The sequence below is a fragment of the Aedes albopictus genome, chromosome 1, assembly GCF_035046485.1.
Source record: "Aedes albopictus strain Foshan chromosome 1, AalbF5, whole genome shotgun sequence".
Taxonomy (NCBI): Eukaryota; Metazoa; Arthropoda; class Insecta; order Diptera; family Culicidae; genus Aedes; species Aedes albopictus.
Genome location: NC_085136.1, coordinates 189,083,958 through 189,109,189, shown reverse-complemented (window position 1 = coordinate 189,109,189; position 25,232 = coordinate 189,083,958). Strand labels below are relative to the sequence as shown.

Here is a 25,232-nt window from a genome sequence, read left to right as displayed (position 1 = left end):
TTTCTGTCAGAACGATTACGTCATACGAAGAGTCAGAGACGGCCAGCAGAAAATTGTCGATCTTAGTACGAAGCCCTCTAACGTTCTGGTAGTATACCAATAAATTATTATCATCGGCTGATTTTGCCACCTCAGGTAGTGTGGAGGGAACGTTGTCTTGCTGCAAAGGCTGGGCGGGCTGGTCTGCAATGACGGACACCGGGGCTTCCGGAATGGCATGCAAAATGCGTCCTGGGAGAAGATCGACCTCGTTGCAAGATAGATGAACTGGTTGCACACACGATGTTGCTTGATCAAGCGTGTTGATTACATCCCACGGGCTTCTGGGAGAGACATCGTCAGAGCAGGACAAATTCTAATTTAAGCTGTACTTGCTTGAGATTACAGGGAGGAAGACCACTTCACCTGATCCCAACACAGGACTGGGACGGCTGATGAGCGCTGGCTGGAAGGTCAGGACTGTGTGGGTAGGCTCAGGGGCTTCCATAGCGCTGAGTGTAGTGCGTCCCGGGTGGAAGAAACCAGTGGTAGAACCAAGTTGAATATGATAATTTGCTGAAGTAGTCTGTACACGGAAGGAAGTCCTATCCCAGGAGCTGCTGGATGGAGTATCGTCAGAGCGGCAAAAATTCTTATTCTCTTTGTACTTGCCTGGGAGTACACATTTGGAAAACCTCTTCACCAGATCCCAACACAGGACCGGAACGTCTGATGAGCGCTGGCTAGATGGTCAGAACTGTGTGGGTAGGTTCCAAGGCTTCCCTAGTGCTAAGTCTGGTGCATCCCGGATGAAGATTGCCAGTGGTCAATACTCGCCGAATACACTGGTTAGTCGAAGTAGTTTGATCACGAGCGTTGTGATTGTTGCACGAGCTGTTGAGCGGGATAACATCAGAGCAGGACAAACTCGTGTTCAAACTATACTTGCCTGATAGTACAGCTTGGAAGACCCCTTCACCTGATCCCAACACAGGACCGGGACGGCTTATGAGCGCTGGCTGGAGGGTCTGGACTGTGTGGGTAGGTTCCAGGGCTTCCGTAGAGCTAAGTGCGGTGCGTCCCGGCTACAGCTGATCCGTTTTTTGGTTGGGTTCAAACAATCGCACAGAAATTCCAGTGGGCCAATAAAAAGGGTCTCATACTACTTGTGATGCTGATTCACCCACAGTGACTTTGAATGAGATAAACGAAAGATCTTCTACGTGTTTTCCTCGAGGGACTAGTTTAATCACTTTAACAAGCGACGAATGAAGATGGGAAATGCCCATGACATTATTTTCCACATCATCTTCACCTTGATCGGAATCGAATGGGGTGACGTAGAAAGACTTGGTGTCGTTATGCAACCAAAATGAACTGTGCCGCTTGACCTTCATACTATAAACCACATAATTTTTCACCTTACGAACACTATAAATCCATGGATCGCATCACCGATCTAACGGTGACATCCAGATCTCCCATCCTTTCCGTCTAACAAATACCCCAGTCTGAGCTGGTTGTGGGGATGCAGAGGTGCTCTCGGTCTCTAGTAGCAACAACCAGCACCAGCACCAGGACGTGGCCGGCGCCGTTATTGATAAAAAGTGGAGTGTTCCACCCAAGCCCGTGCACAAGGGGGGGGGGGGGTTTTGGGGGTTAAACCCCTCCCATTACCGACGCTTCTTACACTAGGCGCCCCTCCGCCTTTTGCCGAAATTGGCAAAAACCCCTCCCTTGGCGCCACTTCTGTGCACGGGCCTGGTTCCACCCCTTATTCATTTGGATCTCAGTGCAATTGGTACCAGCTCAGATCAATCACGGAGGGGCAGCCATTGACATGTATAGTCAGATTTGATCGTTTTTGATCGTTGATAGTTTTTGATCGATTAGTTTTATGAATCTCACTGAAATCATTATAACAAAGCAATAATATAGTTTTTTCTCTGCTTCGATATAACGTACAAAAAGAAAATTTATTTGTACGTTATATCGAATTGGTTTACATATTTTTCTTTCTTTATTTGTAGCTGAACTGCATCTGTTAATCTGTGAAGTGTCTGCGAGCCGAAGAACGAAGTAGATATGTGCCACTGGTTCATTCCTGGTGAAAGACGCGAAAAGCAAAGCGGAAACGCTTCGTACCCTCTGGGCACAGATAAGCAACGAATTGAAGATTTTTTCCACAGCAATATCATTGACAGTTTCGGCAAATCGTTTCGTTTTATTTCGTTTTTCCAGCCTTTTTCTCTGCCCTTTCGCACATCTCTCGCACATACTTTTACTTGACTTTCATCCGATTTTCAGCTGAATCACACACAAGACCCGTCGATAGAAAAAAAAGCTAGAAAATCCGACGGATTTCAAGGGAGAAATCTATCTGTCGCACATGTACGCTCGGTCTACCCACTTGCCCAACTCCTCAATGATTCGCTCCCACGCAAATCCGTACTGCTCTCGTCTTCTTACATACAAATGATAAAGTCGGAGCAAACTGGAGACGAATGGCTGCGAAAAGCTGTATGTTTCGTTTTATCCTCGTCTGTCAAGAGGAGATTTTCCAGATTATTGCATTTTATTGGAAACTAGCATCCAGGAGGAAGCTTCCCCCACATGACGATGGTTGTGCTCTAAATTTCGCTCGAAATCTGCTTTCACAATAGCTGTAGAACAGATCAGCCTTAGAAATTAAGCTTTTCGGAAATCTCTGCATGGAAACGATGGATACGGTAATTACCATTCATGCCAAACCTACATATCCGGGTGTTATCTTTCTTATACGTCAATCTAGAAGAGTTACTTAATCGTTTATGAATAAACTTATTGACGTTTAATTTGCCGCCATATTACTCGATTTTTAGCTGCAGCTCTCCAACGTCGGTCACGCCCAACGCTCGCCAGATCACGTTCCACCTGGTCCGCATGTCGTGCTCTCTGCGCTCTACGCCTGTTTGTGCCAACCGGATGGTCAGCAAACACCAACTTTGCAGGGTTGTTGTCCGGAAGGTCCTCCTCGAGCATCGTCCATGTCTCGTGTCCGTAGAGAACCACCGGTCTTATTAGCGTATTTGTCTTGGTACATTTGGTGCGGGGGTGATTCTTTTTTTACTGCAGTTTCTTCTGGAGCCCGTAGTAGGTACGACTTCCACTGATGATGCGCCTTCGTATTTCATGGCTCACGTTATTATCAGCCGTTAGCAAGGAACCGAAGAAGACGAATTCTTCTACCACCTCGAAAGTATTCTCGTCTATTGTGCCATTGCTGCCAAGGCTTGTCCTGTCTCGCTCAGTCTCACCTAGCATGTACTTTGTCTTAGCCGCATCCAGCATCAGTCCGATCTTTGCGGCTTCACGTTTCAGACGGGTGTACAGCTCTGCCACCGCACACTGTTGCGGATGGCCCAAAAACGTGATCGAAATTGTTTTGACCATGAAAACATGATTTTTGATCTTTGGTGTCTTCGGCAAAGTTTTTCTATAAAATAAGCCCTAATTTATGGAAACATCAGTTTTGTGATCAATCCCCCTAAAAGTGAGAAACGATTTCTATCTTTTTTATTTGTAAACTAGAAGAATATGTTTGTTCAGAGAAGTTGTAGACAATTTTACTAAAAATATCTTTGCCGAACATACAAAATTTCTATCTTTTGATTTGTATGTACATTTGAGGCGTTTTTTATGAAGCACCCCTAAAAATCAGTTTTTTGCTAAAAACTTTTTCTATGCATTTTTCACAATTTCCAAATGTTCTAGCAAATGTTTTGGCTTATTAAAACGCGTAACTTTCTCGGAAAAAGTATATATCTATCTCTCATATTTATCATGTTATTGGAAATTTTACTTTAAAAAATGCTTATGTTTGACATACCCATTTGTTAATTTTCGCACGTTTTCGCAGACCAGGATTTCCACATTTGAAAATATGGAACGAGTTTTATCTATTGCAAATATAGCCACTTTTAGCCTGATTTCACCTGTATGTTGAAATTCACATACTAGAAATGACTTTTATTATGAAATGTGTCATTGTAAAATGATCAACATATCAAAAAATGTACTCAGTGCTTTTCTTACATGATTTTTTCCACATGAACACGCAAAACCGTTTTTACAGAATCACTTGGAACTGCATCAGATGACTTTCCCATAAAATTTAAGTTTTTTTTTTCAGATAAACAGTGGTTCTCTAAATAATACGATAAGTTTCTTCCACAAAATAAACGATATTGTTAAATGCTCTTGATAATGCTCATAAAATTTTCGTGTTCATGTACACTTTGCAGAAATATTAATTTCCAGAAATTTGAAATAACAGCACCTAATGATTCGATTAAAATTGGTTTTCAATTTGTTTACTTGAAAAATATAACTGATCCCGAGCAGAAAAGAATAACAACTGAATAACATATCAAGGTATTTAATCCTAAATACCACCATACCTTGAGGTGCCCCTCATTAGGTGGTAATAAGAGGCAAAATAACAAAAACGAATACCATAATTTTGTATGAATAATACCTACAAAATAACAAGTCTTGTTATTTCAATAATGAATGCATACCTAAAATTTCAAACACACTCCCAAGTGCTGTATTTGGTATGCAAAAGGTATTGAATAACAAAGTAATAACAATTCTTATTATTAAATTTTACATTTGCTCGATAGCTCAGTTTGGTATTAAACAGGTATTCAATAACAAATAAATAGCAATCCTTATTATCAAATAGTACATTTTCTTGATAGGGGTAATTGTGTATTTTCGGCAGTTTTGTTCTCTCCATCATGGGAGTTTTATTCGAAAGCTGTTGATCTCAGAGTTGATTTCAAATCATTCCCAACCAAGTTACATTATACGACCAAGTTTCAGGAAATTTGGTCGACAAAAACCCCTCATGACGAAAAGAACAAACATTTTCTCCGATCAAAAGACAGTCTTGTAGAAATTTTCTCGACTAAGTTTACCATGATACGAGCAGCACGCTTGTATCACATGTCTGTCTATGGTGCACACTGCCCAAATAACAGATTTGATCAGCACACGGACCATTACAGACATCGTTCATACAATACATAAGGAAAGCTAGATTAACTGGTCATGCAATAAGTTGAAAAATGATTATTTTTTAGCACGAGTCGTACATCATCCGCTTGCCAGGTTGAATAAATATGACGAGTGCTGAAAAATATACTTTAACAACGAGTGCATGTTAGTTAGAAATGTCTGCAAGCAACAGACCCAAAAAATGATTATTTTCAGTACTGATTTAGTCAATAAAAGTAAAAGGATATACGGTTGTTATCGCGAGTTTTCACTCGTGAAATAAGCAACGTAATTGCAAAAATGATACATAAACAACAGAATACAAAACTCACCGATCAAACCTTGACCCATCTGGTTTCGACTTCAGCGACCATGTGTTCGTACCGAATGGAATGATGAGACTCCGGAATCCAGATACCAACCACTGTTCTGCTATGTTCCTGATGATCTGTCTGCTGTAACGTTACAGTAACGTCGACCAGCACTTCTGAACAGATCTGATAGCGACACTATAGTGGGTCTCCAAGTTGTAGTAATGGCGCAACAAAGATGTCTTTGTTTGGCGAACATATGCAAGCTCTCACCGACCGGATGATTGTTGACCACGGATTCCAGTGCTTATTCAAAGTTCTGCTTTATTTCTGATGATCTGTCTGCTGTAACGTTACAGTAACGTCGACCAGCACTTCTGAACAGATCTGCTAAGACACTTAAATGGTTCTTCATGCTGTGATAATGCCACTAGAAAGATGTCTTCGATTTCCAGAGAAATAACGCGGTCCATGGGCTTCTGTTTGTAAAAGGAAAAAGGTTTTTCATAACGTTGAAGAAATTATGGTAATAAATAAATGCAATTTATTTAGAAATCTAGTAAATTTCCTTTATGACCGACCGGGAATCGAACCCTTCACCCTCAGCATGGCCTTGCTGAATGCTCGTGCGCTTACCGCATCACCTACGTATATGGGAAATTATTTTGATTCTATTAATGTAGTCTATTCGTATTTGTTCTTACGGTAAAAACTTAATTTAAATAGAATACAGAAACTGAAGAATACTACCTATCAGAATAATATATCTGATAGACGGGACGGATTACAAAGAAAGTGAGTATATCAATAGAAATAGCACAACTCAGGCTCTCCAAAATCTTTGGCTATTTTGTTAAATCAATATTGTTTATTTGGCATTCGGAAGAGTTACTTATTAGCTAGTATGACACTCTTTGACCAATGCCAAATATTTGACCACTTTTGACAGTTAAATTTTGATCAAGGTGTACCTGGAAAACAAAAATATTTGTCACTCTCGAAAAACGAATAGGGACAAAACAGAGCCAAACAACCTGCTAAGATTTATCTGTCAAAAGTGGTCAAATATTTGGCGTCTGGGCAAAGAGTGTAATAGCGCCCATTATCTTTCGATTTCAAGCTTCCCATCGAACACATTTTTGACGGTAGATTCAAATACCTATTCGATTGCTGGTCGATTGACAACTCGCAGCGTTGGCATAGTTTTTGCTCCTGTTTGACGTTTGCTCATTATCGCCACCTAGTGATGGCCCGGCCAAACACAGTGCATATAGCATTAGGCGATAGCGTTTTCGTGACGATGTTTTTAATTAGATTTGTTGTAAGTGTAACGTTTGCTTCTCTGTGATTACATGTTAGATTTGATGAAGAATTTAAAAAAATCTCACTAATCTTTAGAGTAGTTCCCGGAGATACCCTTGACGTTATTCTATTTAATCTCTAATGGACTAATTCCCGAAGAGGTCCCGGTGGAAATCCTTAAAAGAATCAAATCCCGGCTTGAGTTTATGGAAGGAATTGAATTCATGGAGCGATTCCTGTGAAAAAATTTAGAGGAAACGTTAAATAAATTCCCGAAGGTATTTCCAAGGATGATCCTGAATGAATATTTGAAGAAATTCACAAAGGAATCTATGGATGATTTCTCGAATGAAGTCTAGGAAGAAATTCCTTGAAGGAATTCACGATGGTATCTCTAAAAAGATTTTCGAAGGATGTATTGCCGAAAAATTCTGAAGCAATTTCCGAAGAAATTCATGGAAGAACACCCAAAAAAAATACCTGGAGCAATTTCCGAAGAAATCCTTAGAACAATTCTCAGAAGAATTCTTGTAGGAGTTCTCATATAAATATCTAGATGAATTCCCGAAGATATTCTTAGTGGAAGACCCGAAGCAACTCCTGGAAGAGTGCCTTAAGGAATACATATGTAGGAATTTGCAAAGCATTCCCAGAAAGACTCAAACTTAAGACTAAAAAACTGAAATAAGTTTTGCCTGGGGTACTTCTGTAGCAATAACAGCCCAAATATGTGAATTACTAGATTGTAGATAGAATTAAGACTCGATTACACATGGTCAATCATTTGACTAAACACGATCAGATTTTCATTAAGGGCCTGTCCATAAACTACGTAGATTCTTAGGGGGATAGGGGGGCAAAGTCTACGCTCCATACAAATTTCAAAAACTTTGTTTGAACGAAAATCTATGAGGAGGGAGGGTGGCGGAGTGGGGATTTATTTTACTCGATTGAATTTTCTTTAGTGTCAAACTGATTTTGTTTCTTGAGTTCTTTTCTTGTCAAATATTTTACCCTGTGTACTACTGGCCTTTGTGTCAAACTAATGTTCGCCTTTCAATTCATTCCTTTAAAGAGCTTACAACGCCAATGACCATTTTGCATGTGCATATCGCGTAGCAAGTACACGATACTATGGCATAGAAAGTCAAGGGAATTTCCTCTACGAAAACTCGTTTGGTCGACCGGGGATTCAACTCTTCACCATCAGCATGGTCGTGCTGAATGCCCGTGTGCTTACCACATCGGTTATATGGACCCTAAAACTCCACCCGCAAAAGCCCTCATGAAAAAAGTTAAATTTTATATAATGCATGCTATTAAAGCAATATTCGAGTAGCATTCATCACTTCCGAATCTCCTGTTTCAGTGCTTATCAATCGGCCCTGCCCCTGATCCGCCATACTCAAGCACTGTACGATCCCACTCCCCGAAAACCCGTTCCCGATAGCTTGACTGCCGTCAAAACCCCTTCCGTCAGTCCATAGAAACATCGTCCATTTCGACATTTCTGGCGTTCGATTTGAATATCTCGTATGTTTGCTGTGATTCCTATATGTACAGATTCGACCTATTCAAATCGAACGCCAGATTTCGTTTGGGAACGTCCATTAATTACGTCAAGCAAAAATTGTCCATTTTCAACCCCCCCTTCCCCCTGTTTCAGACTTTTTGTATGCGACCTCTGAGATTTGTATATGTGTTGTCACACTTTGCTGAACCCCCCTCCCCCTAAAAGCGTGACGTAATTTATGGACGTTTCCTTTCCGATAGCCCAACCGTTTCTTTTAGCGTATATTTACCCGATCCTTAAACAAAGTACCGTCCATCCTGAAGCGCTACTCCTTAGTGGACCGATCCATCTCGAGAAGCCCATCCAATTTTGAACGTCGTCAGTAGAAGCGCCGCATTTCACCGGTCTGGAGTTCCGGATTCAATGAGCATGCTTTCTCCCTGTGCCACGGCTCCATGGTTCACTGCAGGACAGTACACACAGTTGTTTTATTGTTTTCCGTCGTCCATCTGAAGCACTTTTTGCCTAGGATAGAAATGAAATTTATTATAAAGTCTTGCAAATCAATCAACACGAAGAAAAACTATTCTGTATAAAACGCCGGCTCACCTGATCACAACAAACGTAATGCTGATCTTCAGCACCCCGGCCTTGTTGTTTTGTTACCGAATAGCACTCGGTTCGACTTTGCTAATCCGGCCGGAATGTTTTCCGGTGAAAAAGAATGCTGGCGACGGACGATCAACAAACCTGAGCCACAACAACGCACAACACTGTTTGTTTTTTTTTTGCGGCCTGCTGACCGACAACAACATTATGCACTGTAAAACAAATAGGCGCAAAATGTGTTATTAAAAATTCAAGAAAAATGTGAATGGGTGAAAAATAATTCCTGAGATTGGATTTTGATTTTTCAATTTGGAATTTAGTGAAGGGTTCATTCGGATATTACGTAACGCAATTTGACTGTTTTTAACTTTTGTATGGGTAATTGATGAATAACAAAATTATAAAAAATAAACCAAATTTGGCATGTTAGATTTTTTAAACAAGATATTATGCTTTTAGTTAAAATCCGAAGTGACCTGGGGTGCGAAAACTGTGTTTTTACCCGCTTTATGTGTCGCAACTCGGTTCGGATGAGTGAGTGCATAATGTGGCTTTCAATTAGCTGATTCATGCGCAATGCCAACAATCGGTTCAAATTTACTTCGCATCTGTAACTTCGCATGTGCCACGAGTCGCGACTTTGATTTGGTGCTGCGACGATAACATTTAATGTTTCTAGAGGTCGTACACAAATTACGTCACGCCCTAAGGGGGAGGGGGGGGGTTTTGCACAACGTGACGACCCTTACAAAAAACATTGAGGTCCCACACAAAAAGTGTGACATAGGTGGGAGGGGGGGGGGTTGAAAAAGGTCGATTTTTGCGTAACATAATTTGTGTATCACCCCCTATGGTGGTTCCCACACCGACGAACCGACGTGACAGCTAGAACAAATAAATTCAAATTTGTTGTCCGCGACGCCATGATGAAAAATAGCCGAACACTATCGCCACCTCTATAACGGCTCGCGATGATTTGATAGCTCGATACCAAACCCCCGTGTGTTCATATAGGAAACGGTTCGCGTCTGCGCTGATTTGACAGAAGCGATCGCTCGCTTCGCTGGTCGACCGTTAAATTAGGGGGGGGGGGGGGGGGCAGTTTTCGATCGCCACTGTCACGTCGGTTCGTCGGTGGTTCCCACTCGAGCTTCGCATATTTTCATAGGTAAATCCACAAATAATAGAGGTAATAAACTATAGAGGAAGAATGTCGCTGGCGTCGCTGCCCAAACATCTCTTGCTGGCGGAGATAGGCCGGGCTATAAGTGTCAAAGCGAAAAAGTATGCAGTTTGACAGATAGATACCCGACATGTTTGCGAGCGAGAACAAAGGGAACAGCAGCGACATTCGTCCTCTATAGTTTATTAACTCTATTCCACAAATACCTTAGCAATACCAAAGTTTGTTCTGATAACTTAAATTGTTATTATGGTGTTATTATAAGAATTCGTATGATAACAACGCAATAACAATTTTAGGTATTAGAGCAAAGGTTGGTATTGACTTGGTATTTGTGAGGTATTACCTTCTGCTCGGGATATTATAAACACATATCATTGATTAAAGTCATCACTAATTACATTACTTCCATTTTGTTGCCTACTCTATTGTGTGGCACGTATCTCTACCGTCCAGCAATACCCTCGTTGAACGTCTGAGATGCCAACGACTGACAATGCAATCGACAGACCAGGCTGTCATCCACAAGCGACGGGTAATGAGGAACAATAGATTAGATGACGAAGGCAAATGTGGTGTACTTTAGCATACACAGTTAAACTATTCCCCAAAATTTAAACTACAAACGTTCAAATTATTACGTAGAATTGTCTTAGTGAGTGAAGAAATTTAGCACCCCAGTGAATGATTTCTAATTTTCTTATTTGAGCTCTTCAGGAATTAGGCACACTGAATTGGAAGTCGAGTTCGTTGGATAAACTAAGCTAGGTATAGATCATATAAGCGGTAAGCAATCTGAAAGGAATTGAAATATTTACTCTAAAAATACTAATTAATGTTGATTGCAGCTTCAATCCGCTACACTGACAATCGCACAACGATATAGATCGTTATACTTAAAGGGGAACTAAACGTAAGTACTTGCTTATGCCGGTTGGAACCTTTGTCAAGTAAACTTATATCTATAGCAAGTGCTTTCATTGTCTTAAGTAGATTACATAAATCATCACACAAACTTATATCTATACTCATGCAACATATACATATTATAAAAACTTACATCTACCTACCACGGTGCTCCATTTACCGTTATTATAAAATAAAATATACCATCAAAACCTGAAACGCCATTCTCTTTTTTTAGCTATCCTGCACCTCTGGCCAAATTTTTGAAATCATCGTTGGGCGAAATTTTGAGTTACGCCCTTTTAAAGGGCCTAACCTCTAAAAAATCGAGTTTTCTATAGAATAACACCACATTTCGTAACCGAATCATGAATTAAAGGCATCAATAACAGAAATTATCATGAACAACATTGAAATTTTGTAGTATGCATCCATATGAATATCGGTGGAGTGCATTTTGTATTAAAAATTGTCATTACGTCAATATACGGTAGAAGTTCTTAGGGCCTATAGAAAGCAAACATTACATTGGTGTAACAAATTCAATTAAAAGTATATTGTATTGTGATTCCATATGTCAATAGATGTTCATATTACTGTCAGTCATAACGATAGTATTCACATGCATATCAGCACCAACATTCCAAAAGGACGTAACTGATCTTTAAAACAATATCTTTTCCCATAGCTGTAGATCGTATCTCATCTTTCCCAGGACACCAACAACCACTATCGGAAAGAATTGCATTTCCTCCGTCCAGTAGTGGTTGTACATTGCAACGGAGAGATAAAGGTTTGGTTTCGGCAAACAGTTTCGCCATTTTGAAATGTTAGCACCGATTTATGAAGAGCGTACACTCTCTATACAGAAAATCTGCATTAAAAACAATAGTCAAAATTTGTCAAAAATATTTAATATGAGCAACTACAAATTAGACAAACAGAAATATGCCTGTGTGTCACATATCTTAAGTTATAAGAATAGAAATTCAAAATATCGAAAGGCCAAAAGACAAAAATTCGGAACAGACAACAAATAATCAAACATAATATTCTGGGTGAAAATTCTTTCTTCTTTTAAAATATGTAGGTAAGACCTTTTGTCCCTACTAATTTAACTTTTCTTCGACCTATTGCCTTTCATTTTTTATTTCATTCCTGGAGTAACATTTGAAAAAGGCCCAACAGGTTTTGTACCTTTATTCAAAATTGCTTCGAGGGCCTAACAGCAGCCCGCCCACGCAAATGAACACCGTTATCCGAAAGATCGATGTTTGTTGTATCAGAAAACTGTCTTTGTTTGTGAGAATAAGTTGATGGGGGCACAGGAGTGACGTGTGAAGTCATTGTTTACCAATGCTTGTATGCCCTTTTCAAATGTTGCTCCAGATTTGTATGATTTTTCAGCTTTAGCATTTCAGAAGGGCGTAGCTGGTTGATGATACGGCTCCTTCTTCTATGGATGTAGATTGCATGTCACCCCTCTAATGTAAACCATCGAAAGAGGAGCATTCTTTTTGTCTAGAAGTGCCACGCCACAGCTTTGAAAAAAAGGTGTTGTTTTGGAAAGCAGTTACGCGCTCTTGAAATGCTGTGGCTGAGAAGACAAAACGTAGAAATGCAAAAAAAATCGAAGACAATATTGCGCGTTTCGCCGTAGACTATCCCACAAAAATGTTCAAAATCGCTAATAGATCGTCGCCAGTACATCATATCGTATATTGCGGAAAATAGCTAATGATTGACCGCGCAGAAGACATCGAAACGATTAAATTTAACCGCACATATCTATTTACATTTTTGCAAAACTTTGCACGATAATTTTTCTTGTAATGTATAGTAGGTCTAAAAAAATAAAATTAGTAGAGACGAAAGGTCTTACCTACATATTCAAAAAAAAAAAGAAAGAATTTTCATGCAGCATTTTATGTGTGATTTTTTGAAGCCTGATTCGACTTTTTATCTTTTGGCCTTTCGATGTTTTGGTTTTCTATACTTTTAACTTAAGCCATTTGGCACACAGACATATTTCTTTTTGTTTAATTTGTGGTTGCCCGTCAAAGATTTTTAAAGATCAGTTACGTCCTTTTGGAATGTTGGTGCTGATATGCATGTGAATACTATCGTTATGACTGACAGTAATATGAACATCTATTGACATATGGAATCACAATACAATATACTTTTAATTGAATTTGTTACACCAATGTAATGTTTGCTTTCTATAGGCCCTAAGAACTTCTACACTCATTGCACAATTATGGGTCACACACAATTATTAGTCACTTTCCACTTTAATAGATAAATACTAATTAATTGCAAGCTTTTGTTAGCTATTATTATTTTTTGCACATAAGTTGATTTCTTTTGTATCACTATACGTATCGCACACGGGCTTATACATCAAAACATACATATTTTCAATATTTTTTTGTTCGGTGCAAAACTAGCTGTCAAAGTAACGCTTCGATTGTGAATATCGGACAGTGCGTGCGCTGCTTTCGTAAGCTCTGTAAAAGCGAGCTTCAGTGATTTTCATGTGCGAAATGGTATCGTCACCAGAACAAAGGTATAATTAACGTTCTAAATGTAGAAATTCATGTGACTGCAACTAATTAAAGCTTATTTCTGGCAAAATTTAAGTGACTCATTATTGTGCCAAGGAACACCAAAAATCACACAATTATGGGTCACTTTTTGTGCAGCATAATATTGACAGTTCTGCGTACATTGGCATTGCATACTTTTAGGCGTTTATTGGTGGTCGTGTTGGAGATTTTGACCCAATTTTGAAAAATTGATTCCAAATCGTGAAAACACGCTTCGTTAAGAGGTTTGAGACCAGTTTTAGATTCTACTATAGTTGATCTATCGAGAATAAGTGATCATTCATTGAAAAAATAGACAAAACATTATTTTTGAGCCGATTTCTCTTAAGTGACCCATAATAGGCAACAAATTGACCCATAATTGTTACACAGCCAATTTTGACCCATTATTGTGGTTTCCATTATTCACCAACATTTTAGTAATTTTCACCGCCTAAAGTGAACTTTACAAGCAGATTTTTATTTAAAACAATAAAAAGGGGTTTCAATGATGAGAATATAGAATAAAAATAATGAAAGTGTTATTTTTGTATGAAAAACGATTCATATTATGAAATGGTTGTTTCTTGAGTGACCCATAATTGTGCAATGAGTGTACCGTATATTGACGTAATGACAAATTTTGATACAAAATGCACTCCACCGATATTCATATGGATGTATACTACCAAATTTCAATGTTGTTCATGATAATTTCTGTTATTGATGCCTTTAATTCATGATTCGGTTACGAAATGTGGTGTTATTCTATAGAAAACTCGATTTTTAGAGGTTAGGCCCTTTAAAAGGGCGTAACTCAAAATTTCGTCCAACGATGATTTTAAAAATTTGGCCAGAGGTGTAGGATAACTAAAAAAAGAGAATGGCGTTTCAGGTTTTGATGGTATATTTTATTTTATAATAACGGTAAATGGAGCACCGTGCCTACGTTCATGCATAATCCTTTCCTAAACTTACATCTAGCATGCAAAACGTAGACAAAAATAGATTGTTATCCATACTACACTAGCTACACAACATTTATAAGAGCTATTGAATCGAATATTTGGATTGTGATGAACTTACAGGAAAATTATAAATCTCCAAATTCCATCGCGAATCGGATCGAGCTTTATAATTGCAGAAGAAATCCCCCTTCCAAAGTATTGCAAATCGCAACACAGTTACTATCTCGTCGTATGTTTAGAGCAAAAGGTTTTTCGCATCCTACGTTTATGATGTTCTAGTTTTTTTTTCGGAAATAGTCCAACATTCCTTATTATGGGATCAGATGTTTCAAGCAGTCGATGTAAGAGATCTGTGTTAGTTTGGATTCTTGAAAACTTACGTGTACTCTCTGTAATTCCTGATGTCTTTGTTTCGTGACTCTTATGCTTCCTCGGACAGAAAAAAAAAAACACATACAGTAACTGGAAGCAATACATTTAAATTGTGACAGTAGTCAATGATATGTGTTAATATTAACAGATAAGTTTTATTTTTATAAGGAAACAAATAAAAAAACAATTTTAATCGAAACATTAGTTACTGTTATTTGAACCTTCTGAAAATTAACATTTTAAAAAGCGTATATGAACCCGAAAAACTTTATGAGCATTTAACAATACCATTTAGTTTGTAGAAGAGACTTATCGTATTACTTAGAGAACCACTGCTTACCAAAAAAAAAAACTTAAATTTTGTGGGAAAGTCATCTGATGCAGTTCCAAATGATTCTGTAAAAACGGTTGTTGCGACCCCTCGGTCGGCGCGTCTCCACACAAGTCAAACGAATAAAGGTCAGCTGTGGTAACGTCAACGTGACATGTAGGTAGCCACCGAGCGATCCGCTTGTCGTTGATGAATTGCAGAAAAAATCAAAACAGAAGCTACATGGAATGTGATGTGCAGTGAATGCTAGCCAAATTATTATAATTCGTTAATCTTATACTGTTATTATTAGCATTAGTAGATCGAAAGTGAACTTATGTACTCGATTGAATAGTGTGCTGGTATGCTTTGAATTCGTGGGCCTCATACCTCAATTTGAACTTAAATCTAGTTTTTTCTCTTAGATAACCTATAATTGAAATAGTACGGTGGTAAATCTAATCACAATTAGTTAATACTAAGTTCTAAAACTACAGAACTACTACGTAAGTTGAACTATATTGAAAATTGAACTCCTAACATACTGAACAAGATCTAATTGGACAGGTGGGCAGATCCCTTTGATGCTCTAGTCGTTGCGTCAGTACTTTAGCGAAAGTGGTCCAGGTAAATCTAATTGGAATGAGCCTAGAGATTTTTTAACTAGTAAGCTAATGAATTACAGAGCTAATTCCCGAATCATAAAAGTGGCCAGAAGGAGAAAAACCAAACCGAAATAAGAAAACTAAACGTGAGTCCCACAACCTTTGTAATTTATGCCTGCCTATTCAATTTTTGCTATGTTACAGGATTTTTTTAATACACCACTGCTATTAAAAACACGGAATTCTTACTTCTGACCGGTTGTCCGCCACAATTTAAAAAAATCGTTTACACGTAACCCTGCATAGCCAGAATGTCTAATCGATCCCATGAACCCGAAGCCACTCCACAAACTCAGGGAATCCAGAGCTCCACGCCTACAGACAAATGCAAGATCTGCCAGAGGGCGGACCAAGGTCGTTTGTGGAAATGCAACATATGTCGTAATTGGAATCACCCCGCCTGCATTGGTATAGAGTCGACTAATGAGAACGATAAATTCGTATGCCCCCAATGCCAGCCGCTAACTGGTGCACTGAAACATACCTTCGTAGCACCTCCTGTAGTAGTGCCTGCAAGCACAACCCCAATTGAATACGTGAATATGTCGTGGTCGCAGATATCTCCAGTCACTACTCTAACGTCGACGACGCCCATGTTCGTGCCGCCTAACACAGTTGTAGACTCACGGACCATAATGCCACGATACTCTATTGCTCCGTCATCCTCGTATCCCTCTCCGTTTCCTCCGACTAATCAGGCCTTCAGAAATACATTCCCGATTCTGTCCAACCTCGCTCAAGCTTTGCCACCGTATCAATTGCCGTCATACCCCGCGGCGATAAACCAACCTTGTTCGAGGTCGCAGTTCATATCACCAGGTGTTATTGCATCCATTGGAGACGCAATGGGAGCACCAACAGTATTGCCTCCGCCAAGCGTTGCAATACAATGCACAAATAACGCTCAACCGGTACACCCATTGACAATAACCCAACCGTACTCGACGACACAGTTTGCCCAACCGGGTACCGCACACCTTGAAGAAGCCATGGTATCCTCTGAACAGCTTTCGTCAAGTCTCCCAAATCAACAACCAGCGATGCACAACCCACCTTCAATATTGCGCGGTGCAATACCATCAGCTGTAATTGTATCTAGTGGGGAACCTATTCCAACAGCCCCGACGATGTTGCCTCCGAGTGATGCGCGGAACAACCAATCCTTAGTTCGAGCGGATGCCAGAAGTCAAGTCTCAAAGGCTACAGGTTCCAGATTATCTACGAGACAGCAACAGAAGCAATTGGAGTTGGAACTGCTCGATGAACAAAGGAAGCTGCAAGAAGAGGAGGAAGCCAACAAGCGTGAATATCTTCGAAAGCGGTACGAACTGTTGCAAGAAATGGCCAGCGAAACATCGTCAACTTCCGGCGTTAGTGTTGTAGAGGACGGGCCGAATGAGAAGGTCAACGCATGGCTGCAAAGTGGAATACCAAATCGCAACATGACGCAAACTTTGGCGACGTCCCAGGTGCAATATTTCGGGCCTACTGGACCAGCATCCGGTGTACCACGGGACGCAACAGGAAACTTAATGGGCAATATAACACGGAGCAATCAACAAGAGTGTAGGCAGCAATATGCACTGCACGACGATAGCCGAGCTCCAACAAGAAGTATCCGGTTCGCCAACACTGGTGAACCTAATTTTGATCCGGTGCAGCGATCAACACCAAGGCACATATCAACGCGGTCAGAATATGGAAACAATCTGACACACAATCAAGTAGCTGCACGCCAGGCGATCTCGCGAGAGCTTCCCATATTCGGCGGTTCACCACAGGAATGGCCCATATTCTACTCCACGTTTAACTCAACTACCGAAATGTGCGGGTATACTCAGGAAGAAAATCTGATACGTCTTCAAAAAGGCCTCAAGGGGAAAGCATACGATGCAGTAAAGTGTAGGTTGATGCATCCCGCTAACGTCCCTGGAATTATTGCCACGCTTAAGATGCTGTACGGGAACCCCGAGGTTATTATCCACAACCTTATATCGAAGATAAACGCTGCTCCTGCTCCCAAAGCCGATAAACTCGATACTGTCATTGAATTCGCCTTGACAGTTCAAAACCTATGTGCAACTATTGAAGCATGTGAGCTTCTGGAGTACTCTTACAACGTCGTACTTCTGAGAGAGCTGGTCGACAAACTCCCTTCAGCACTAAAGCTTGACTGGGCAAAGCACCGACGAACTCTCCCGACTGTTCATCTTTCCGCGTTTGCTGATTGGCTATACGACCTCGCTGAAACTGTGTGTCCAATCGCATCACTTTCTGGTTCACGTAGCGGTAAAAGTGGACAGGCATTTCTAAATGCCCACAGTGCTGAAACTGACGCCTTGTCTACGCCGGACTGTAGCTCTAACACGTCTACCATTTCTACGAAAACGTGTCCAGCATGTAAAGGTAACTGCACGAACCTCGAAAAGTGTCAGCGTTTCCTAGATTTCGGATACAATGCTAGGTGGACAACGATTAAAGAATTCGGGATATGCCGAAAATGTTTAAAAAAGCATAAGGGGCCGTGCAAACTTCAACAACCCTGTGGGAAAAGTGGCTGCACGTTCAAACACCACCCGTTACTTCACAACAGTCAACGTGATGGGGCAGCGTCCACCCAACACCAGGAGCGAGAAGAGAACAACTCAACGCCAAAAACTCCAGATGAAAGAAACTGCCATGCTCATCACAGCTCCATTACAAGGACGTTGTTCCGTGTCGTTCCAGTTATGTTGTACAGTCGTGATAAAGTCCTCAAGACGTACGCCTTTTTGGACGATGGATCGTCATGGACTCTGATGGACGCAGGACTTGCCGTAGAACTGGGTCTGGACGGAAAACTTGAACCAATTTGTTTGAGATGGACCGGAGATAAACACCGGTACGAAAATTCGTCTAGAATGGTGGAGGTTGATATATCCGGAACAGGCGAAAACTCCAAAAGGTACCCCTTGCGAGATGTTCACACGGTCCCAAACCTCGGTCTCTTCCACCAAACACTCAGTATGGATGATCTAGTGCGGCAGTATCGTCACCTTAAAGGAATCCCTGCCGAATCATACGACAATGTTCAACCACGTTTGCTCATCGGAGTGAACAATGCTAATCTCGGGCATCCACAAAAAGGGAGAGAAGGAGGCATGTGCGAACCACTAGCTACGAAGACTCGTCTCGGTTGGATCATTCATGGCGGTTCAGATGGCAGCGAGTTTACAGGACATCATAGTTGGACTGCTAGCGCCTGTAACGAAGACAGTAACGAAAGCCTACACCAGAAAATGCAGGAATACTTCTCTTTGGATAGTCTAGGTATAACCAAACCAGAGCACCTTATAATGTCTGCGGAGGATCAACGAGCACAAGACATTCTGCGTACAATGTTCAGGACAGAGAGCGGTCGATTCGTTACACGCTTGTTGTGGAGATTCGACGAATTTCGGCTTCCCAATAGTAAACCAGTGGCACTTCAGCGACTTAGATGTCTCGATGCTAGACTTAAAAGGGAACCCAAGTTAGCTCAAGCGATGCAACAAAAGATCAATGACTATTTGAAAGAAGGATACATCCGAAAGTTGACCAATATGGAGCTGGTACAACCAACGGCACGAGTTTGGTATCTTCCAATTTTCCCTGTGTTTAACCCAAACAAACCAGGGAAGCTAAGGATCGTCTGGGACGCGGCGGCGAAAACGCAAGGCATATCGCTGAACACAATGCTCCTTAAAGGACCAGACCAACTAGTTTCATTAAACTCTGTCCTGTATCAGTTCAGGGAGAACAAGGTGGCCATCTGTGGAGACATCAAGGAGATGTTCCACCAAACACTTATACATAGAGACGATCAGAACTGCCAACGTTTTTTGTGGAGAGAACATCCGGGTGATTTGGAACCCAGTACATTCGTTATGCAGGTCATGACCTTTGGAGCGTCCTGCTCACCCAGCTGCGCTCAATACGCTAAGAATACGAACGCAAAAGAGCACGAAGTCGAATTTCCCAAAGCTGCAGAAACAATAATAAAAAAGCACTATGTGGATGACATGCTGGCAAGCGTGGAAACCGCAGCCGAAGCAATCCAGCTGGCTGAGGATGTCCGACACGTACACGCTCAGGCGGGATACACCATGCGGAACTGGCTCTCCAACTCTTCAACGGTTCTTGACGCACTACGTGTTGATGGAGGATACGAAAAGAGCCTGAATCTAACGTCAGAGCTGGCGACCGAAAAAATTTTGGGCATGTGGTGGTGCACGGCGACCGATACGTTCACATACAAGTTGTCTGCGAAACACGATACAGAGTTGTTGGCCGGGACGCGTAAACCAACCAAGCGGGAGATGTTGCGGACTCTGATGGCTATTTTCGATCCACTGGGGCTCGTTTCGAATCTACTGATTCTCCTGAAAATACTTCTCCAGGAAGTTTGGCGATCCTCTATCGGTTGGGATGATGAAATACCAGATGCCCTCAACGATAAATGGGAGTTGTGGCTACGATACCTTCCGATGGTACAATCGGTGAGAATACCACGCTGTTACCGGGATACGATTAGCTACGGGGAAGACACGAATGTTCAGCTGCACACCTTTGTAGACGCTAGCGAGTTCGGATATGCAGCTGTCATATATCTACGTTTCGAACAACAGGGCAAGGTGGAATGCGCGATTGTTTCTGCCAAAGCAAGAGTCGCACCGCTACGGTTTATCTCCATTCCACGACTAGAACTACAGGCAGCTGTAATCGGCTCGAGACTGGCAGACACCGTTGTAGGTTCACTTTCGTTCAAGATCGACAAACGCGTCTACTGGACAGATTCACGTGATGTTCTGTGTTGGATTCGATCAGACCATCGGCGTTACTCACAGTTCGTTGCATTCCGCGTAAGCGAACTTCTCGAAACTACTACGGTGTCCAGTTGGCGGTGGGTAAGCTCTAAAGATAACGTAGCAGATGAAGCTACCAAGTGGCAGCGACAACCGGACCTAGGAAGCAGTAGCAGATGGTTCAATGGACCGGAATTTCTCTATCAAAATTCCGAAAACTGGCCAACTGAGCCTTCGCATGATAGAACTACAAAAGAGGAACTGCGCTTGCACCTACTTCACCACGGTACGGGGCCGATATCCGTAATTGACTTCAACTGCTACGGTACATGGGAAAAACTCCTTCGTGTGACTGCTAGATTGTTCAGGTATGTGCACAATCTCCGCCAAACCGTCGTCGGACAAGACCGCAAAGGTGGTCCACTATCAAGGTCAGAACTACAACGCGCTTCACTCTACGTCTACCGCCAAGTACAACAAGAAGTGTATACCGACGAGATGAGTTTACTGTCCAGTTCTGAGCAGCATCAACTTCCCAAAACAAGTCCTATCTACTCGTTTACACCATTCCTAGATGAGCACGGAATAATTAGAATGCGGGGTAGAATAGGAAATTGCGAGTTTGCAACGATGGATGCTAAAAACCCCATAATTCTGCCCAAAAAACATTGGGTAACCAAATTACTCGTATCATACTATCACGTGCTGTATCATCATAGCAATCACGAAACGGTAATAAATGAACTGCGCCAGGTATACCGTATTCCTCAGCTAAGAGTGTTATACAAAAGCGTGAGATCTGGCTGCCAAGTATGTAAAAACCTAAAAGCTATTCCAAATCCTCCTATGATGGGTGATCTACCGAGTGCTAGGCTAGCGGCGTTCTCAAGGCCATTTTCGTTTATTGGCGTGGACTATTTCGGGCCAATGTATGTTACAGTTGGACGGAGACTTGAGAAAAGATGGGGTGTACTGATAACGTGCCTGACTGTGCGAGCTATTCACGTTGAGATTGCACATTCCCTAAATGCTGATTCGTGCATCATGGCCTTACGAAACTTTATGGCTAGACGTGGCGTACCGTCTCGAATCTTCAGCGACCGTGGTACTAACTTCGTTGCGGCTAATAAAGAACTTGAAGCAGCATTGAAGGAGATGAATCAAGAGCGTGTTATTCGAGAAATTGTGAGTCCTCATACCGAGTGGGAGTTCCTGCCCCCTGCATCTCCACACATGGGTGGTAGCTGGGAACGGCTCGTCCGCTCGGTAAAAACAAACCTACAGAAGATGAAACCCCAACGTAATCCGTCCGATGAATCCTTGCGCAATACACTCATCGAAATAGAGAATACTGTAAACTCTAGACCATTAACGTTTGTGCCTGTAGATGACCCTGATGCTCCAGTTCTGACTCCGAACCACTTCCTATTGGGGTCATCCAGCGGATTGAAACCTGCAGCACCCCTGGACGATAGTAGTCGTTCTCTGAGACGGGCATGGCGAGCCTCACAAGCAGAGGCGAATCTTTTTTGGCGTAGGTGGCTGCGAAGCTATCTTCCGGAGCTGACCAAAAGATCTAAGTGGTTCAATAAGGTCGAGTCGATTAGAATGAATGATGTTGTGGTGGTGGTGGATCCCGGACTTCCTCGGAACTGCTGGCCTCTCGGGCGTGTCATCTCCATCAAAACCAGCAAGGACAATCAAGTCAGAACAGCAACTGTCCAGACCAGAAGTGGAATCTACGAGCGTCCGGCCACGAAGTTAGCAGTACTTGATGTTCGACGCGATGGACCAGTAAGCCAGGAACCTGGCGTACCCGGGGGGGGGCTGTTGCGACCCCTCGGTCGGCGCGTCTCCACACAAGTCAAACGAATAAAGGTCAGCTGTGGTAACGTCAACGTGACATGTAGGTAGCCACCGAGCGATCCGCTTGTCGTTGATGAATTGCAGAAAAAATCAAAACAGAAGCTACATGGAATGTGATGTGCAGTGAATGCTAGCCAAATTATTATAATTCGTTAATCTTATACTGTTATTATTAGCATTAGTAGATCGAAAGTGAACTTATGTACTCGATTGAATAGTGTGCTGGTATGCTTTGAATTCGTGGGCCTCATACCTCAATTTGAACTTAAATCTAGTTTTTTCTCTTAGATAACCTATAATTGAAATAGTACGGTGGTAAATCTAATCACAATTAGTTAATACTAAGTTCTAAAACTACAGAACTACTACGTAAGTTGAACTATATTGAAAATTGAACTCCTAACATACTGAACAAGATCTAATTGGACAGGTGGGCAGATCCCTTTGATGCTCTAGTCGTTGCGTCAGTACTTTAGCGAAAGTGGTCCAGGTAAATCTAATTGGAATGAGCCTAGAGATTTTTTAACTAGTAAGCTAATGAATTACAGAGCTAATTCCCGAATCATAAAAGTGGCCAGAAGGAGAAAAACCAAACCGAAATAAGAAAACTAAACGTGAGTCCCACAACCTTTGTAATTTATGCCTGCCTATTCAATTTTTGCTATGTTACAGGATTTTTTTAATACACCACTGCTATTAAAAACACGGAATTCTTACTTCTGACCGGTTGTCCGCCACAACGGTTTTGCGTGTTCATGTGGGAAAATCAAGTAAGAAAAGCACTGAGTGCATTTTTTGATATGTTGATCATTTTACAATGACACATTTTATAATAATAGTCATTACTAGAATGTGAATTTTAACATACAGGCGAAATCAGGCTAAAAGTGGCTATATTTGCAATAGATAAAACTCGTTCCATATTTTCAAATGTGTAAACCCTGGTCTGCGAAAACGTGCGCAAATTAACAAATGGGTATGTCAAACATAAGCATTTTTAAAGTAAAATTTCCAATAACATGATAAATATGATACATATATACTTTCTTCGAGAAAGTTACGCGTTTTAATAAGCCAAAACATTTGCTAGAACATTTGGAAATTGTGAAAAATGCATAGAAAAAGTTATTAGCAAAAAACTGATTTTTAGGGGTGCTTCATAAAAAATGCCTCAAATGTACATACAAATCAAAAGATAGAAATTTTGTATGTTCGGCAAAGATATTTCTAGTAAAATTGTCTACAACTTCTCTGAACAAACATATTTTTTTAGTTTACAAATAAAAAAAATAGAAATCGTTTCTCACTTTTAGGGGGATTGATCACAAAACTGATGTTTCCATAAATTAGGGCTTATTTTATAGAAAAACTTTGCCGAAGACACCAAAGATCAAAAATCATGTTTTCATGGTCAAAACAATTTTGATCATGTTTTTGGGCCATCCGCAACAGTGTGCACCGTTCCAAATGTTCTAGCAATAATATCCATTTCATCCGCAAAACAGACAAATTGGCCAGATTTCGTGAAGATCGTCCCTCGGTGGTTTAGCCCGGCTCTTCGCATAACACCTTCCAGGGCAGGGCCGTGCACAGAAAAGGCGTCAAGGGAGGGGGGGGGGTGTGATTTGAGTGACTTTTGTTTGCGATTTCATAATTCTTTCGAACAGTCACTCAAATCAGACCGAAAAATCAGATAGCCTAAACGGACCTTTAAAATGGAATATTGAGAAGTTATCGATGGTTCATTTGGCAATTTTTCATGGACCATTCGTTGTTTTTCACATACAAAGTTATATTTTCCCGCTACAAGTGCATTTTGAGGGGGTTTTGGAGGGTCTCAGGTGCGTAACATGGGCTCTGAGGAAAATTTCTGAGGCATTTCAGGAAGCTTATGAGGATTTTTGGCGGGTTTCAGAAGTGCTACTCCAGTAGCGTCCCTGTAATGCCCCCGAGCACCCCAACCAACTGCCTTTCTGGAAATCCTTATAATACAAAGGTAATCAATTATCTATTCCACTGTTTCGTTGGTGGTTGTGACCCTCGGCATGTACAATTCCAAAATCATTTTCTCCACTTTCTCACCCTTCCGGTACATTTGTTATCCGCTTTTCCCGTTCGCCTTTTTCGGAACTACAGGTATTTCATTGGTTTACTAAATTTTGCAATCCACCGCATTTTCTGTCGTGTTCATAAAAATGTCTCAATTACCCATGAATGTTTCTTTTCATCATGCGTGAATGTTTTTGTGTCTTGATAGTCTAGATCTATTTCAGGGGGTCGCAGAAGCGTTTCAGGTTTTCCAGGCAGTCTCAAGGGATATTAGAGGGTTTTATGCGTGTGTCATGGCGGGGCGAGGGTTGGAGTGTCTTTCCAGTGGAACTCTGGGCCGCTTTATACTATTGAAACACCCTGAAATCTCCGTATTCCTCTTTGAAACACTTCTAAGTCCTTCAACTCCTGATACCCCTTCACAAAAACCATTGAAACTTCTTGATACGCCCATAGAATGCTTGAAGCTCTGAACCACCTTGAAATCCCTGTGCACGGGTAAAAATCCGGAACACAAAACATGACGAAAAAGTTATGAAATCATAAAATATGTCGCTTCATGATAGCATGACTACAAGTCATAGAACCATGTCGCTGAGTCATAGAATTATGCCACTGACTCGTGAAACCATAAAACAACGGCATGAAGCAATGCAACAAAACAAACGGGTGCAAGCTTTGTACTAAATGCCATCCATCAACGTCGTCACCACACCGTCGGTCAGTGGTAAAGTGTTGTCTCAGCCGC

The 25,232-nt window shown here is 41.2% G+C and overlaps 2 long non-coding RNA genes across 2 annotated transcripts; both read left to right on the top strand.

Moving 5' to 3' along the window:
* The first annotated feature begins 15,182 nt into the window (after nt 1–15,182).
* LOC115257159 (uncharacterized) lies at nt 15,183–15,946 on the top strand. The gene is made up of 3 exons (XR_009996876.1): nt 15,183–15,443; nt 15,507–15,587; nt 15,649–15,946. It is a non-coding gene; the product is annotated as an uncharacterized LOC115257159 (long non-coding RNA).
* A 6,118-nt stretch (nt 15,947–22,064) lies between these two features.
* On the top strand, nt 22,065–23,163 carry LOC134286248 (uncharacterized). The gene is made up of 3 exons (XR_009996874.1): nt 22,065–22,660; nt 22,724–22,804; nt 22,866–23,163. It is a non-coding gene; the product is annotated as an uncharacterized LOC134286248 (long non-coding RNA).
* The last annotated feature ends 2,069 nt before the right edge of the window (nt 23,164–25,232 follow it).